This window comes from Parasteatoda tepidariorum, chromosome 4 (assembly GCF_043381705.1).
Source record: "Parasteatoda tepidariorum isolate YZ-2023 chromosome 4, CAS_Ptep_4.0, whole genome shotgun sequence".
NCBI lineage: Eukaryota > Metazoa > Arthropoda > Arachnida > Araneae > Theridiidae > Parasteatoda > Parasteatoda tepidariorum.
The window spans coordinates 71,935,714-71,938,963 of NC_092207.1; positions in this window are offsets into that span (position 1 = coordinate 71,935,714).

The following is a 3,250-nucleotide window of genomic DNA, read 5'->3' on the forward strand; positions in this document are numbered from 1 at the left end:
CTAACTTTATGCATTTTATACAATGCCGGATTTCATACTTTGCCGGTAACAGATGCATAAAATAACTTGTATATAACACTTAGGCTATCGGGATACATATTTCTCACAAAAAAGATCAATAATATTTAACCAATTTTAAAATCTATTGAGTACTGACCTACCGATTTAAAGTCTCTCATAATATGATTACATCTTAAGTTTGATTAACGTCAAGATAACTGTTAAATGCAATTTTATTCAAAACCAAAAAAGTCTCAAAAATAAATTTAGTCAAAGATTTAATTAGTTAAAATTTTACTTTTTTGAATAATGATTAGTAATGATTTGAATAATGATTAGTAGTATTGAATTATAGTCTTTGCATAAATAAGAGTAATTCATAGAGTTTAAATGTTATAACATAGCATTGAGAATTTACTTTAAAGAAATAGTTTGAAAAATATAACCTTGATTTATATTTTAAATATACATAGTATAGAAAAGTTAGAAATTTCTGAAAGCCAGTAAATCATGTTACGGTAACTGCATTTTGTTTTTCCAAATTTTATTATTATTTTTTTCAATTCTGTTTTCATATTTATTTTCATATTTTTTTCATAGTTATTTTCAATTCATTGTCTAAAAAATAAAGTGGTCTAATGTCTGTTTATTATTTGTAAAAACCAGAAGCACTGATAGTATCTTTGAGGAATAAACTATAATGTGGAAGCATATATTTATTAAATTAAGTTGGAGCTTTTTTGTTCTATTTATAATAGTATTCATTTGAAAATGGAATGCTCTGAATCATGTTAAAGGATAATTTAGTTTTTTTTCTTCCAAAAAATTACTTCTCTTGAATTTTATTTATACTGAAAGAGGGACAGGTTAACTTAATGTGCAAAAACAGCTATATGATGATAAGATAAATTAAAGCATACTGATAAGCTTATACTCATGAATATCACTCTTAAGAGTAAGAGTTTGTTAATTGAACAATTTCACATTCAAATAACATATATCTCATATTTACTTTTGGCTAATGTTAAGATTTAATTCAGTGTAAGCTTTAATCTCATTAAAAGTGCCATACGACAATGCATGCAATTTATTCAAATATTACTTGTGATTAGATTCATTGTTTTTCTTTTAAAAATGCTGAATTTAAAAAAAAAAACACAACAAACCACATAGATAATTAAAATCAATGTTATTTGCAATTTTGTTATTAAAAAAAATATTTCTTTTTACTCAGATAAAATGTGCTATAGGAAATGATTATTATCATGTCTAGCAAAATAGATACATATTTAATAAAGTCTTTCTACCTTAGAAGTATCAGTAATTTTTAAAGTTAAAATATTGAAATTGCCAATTATTAGAAATATGTTACATTTCATTTTTAAGACTATGCATTAACCAATATGAAACTAAAAATAAATTCAACTCACAAAATAAGGTTTTTTTAAAAATTATTTTATAAATAAATGTTATTTCTTTCTCTGTTAATATCATCATTAAAATTGTTTATGAATATTTTTAAACACCTTAGAACTAAAATTGCATTAATTATGAAAATATATTTCATAGACATAACAAATGTTATTAGATAATTGTATGATTTTGTTTAAATCAATTGTTTTTTCTTTTGTTGGATCGCATTGAAAAATTTCCTCAATTACTATTGTTTTCGTAAATATTTTTCTAACTTATAATTTTATTTTATTATTCAAACAATAGTTATATTTCCAAATAAGTAAAATGAAGATAAAAATTTAATTTCATTTAATTAATGAGTCATTTAATAATTAATTTAATAAATGAATTCTATTCTAGGTTTATTTTTGTTACAAAAAATTTACAAGTAAAGCTTTTAGCTTTAATTAAGCTTTCATTGTAGGTTTGCTAAAATTTTTGGACTTGGGGGGGGGGGGAAATCTGTCCCAATCAATTGAAGAAAAATATTCATTTCTAAACTTGTATTGACTATAGGAATTTCAATTATTTTGCTAAGTTTTAACTACTCTTCAAGTTAAAAATTTAGTTATAAAAATTGAAACTGTTTCAGTTCTTTATGTTTAAAATTATTTTAATTTAAGAAATAAAGTGTGTTTATATATATTTATATTAAACTAGAAATGATTTTTATTTAGAAACACACATATGTGAATTAAATCTTTATTTTTCCATCGTTTATTTTGCTTAGCATTGATTTGCTTAACATAGCAATAAAGGTAACATGTATTTTAGAATTTATTATTTTAAATAAATACAAAATTTTATCATATTGAAAATAAAGTATTTTCCTTACTCTATACAAATAATACTTCGGAAAAAATATTTAGTAATATAAGTACTGCAATGATTTAAGTTAGTAAATTATTCTCTTTAAATTTTAACAGTAACTTCTGTTTGGTTATCATAAAGGATTAGTGAACAATTTTAAGTAAGTAAAAAATTCTATTCTATTTATACACACTGAGTCTTCTAATAAAAAGATTGAAAAATTTAGCATTCTAGTCGCATTAAAAGCAGTTTTTCATGCAAAAATTTCTCCAAATTTATTTTATATATAATCATTACTAGATGGCAGCACCAGCATTAATATTGAAAGATTCATATAGTACTTATAAATTTTAATTGAAGAGGTCAGGTTAGATATTATAATTCTATTTTGTAATATGCTTTTATTTTAATGTTAAGAGAATAATATAGGAAAAAAGAATCACTGTTGAAGGCTGTTAGGTTACAAAATATCATAACTCATTTAGATCTTTGAGGAAACTTCAATTATTAATTAAATAAAATAATTTATTTAAAATAATGTTTATTATATAATTATTTATATTATAATTATTTATATTATAATTATTCATGTAATAAATAGTAATTATAGTTTAAAATGTTATAATGAAGTTTTTAAGTACTTAAATTTTTTAGTTTGAATATTTAATAACAGAGAATAATTTCTTTTCTTTTCAATCAAAAAAGATTTATTTTCCTATTTATAATTTCAAATTTTTTTTTTTATGTTGATAATTTAATTCGTTTCTCTTAAAGAAGAAAAAATAAAAATATTTTAACGACGTGTGAGTCACGTAAAAAGGAAATTTTATTTACGCCACTCTTTAAAGGANCGTCGTTGAACAGCCGACCCAATTTCATGGGTTTACGACTACTAACGTTCAACTCCGTAGCCTTGTAATTTTGAACCAATCCAGAAGACAAGGAAACTCCTGGATCAGTACCCCCAGAGGTTCCGAGATGTTGT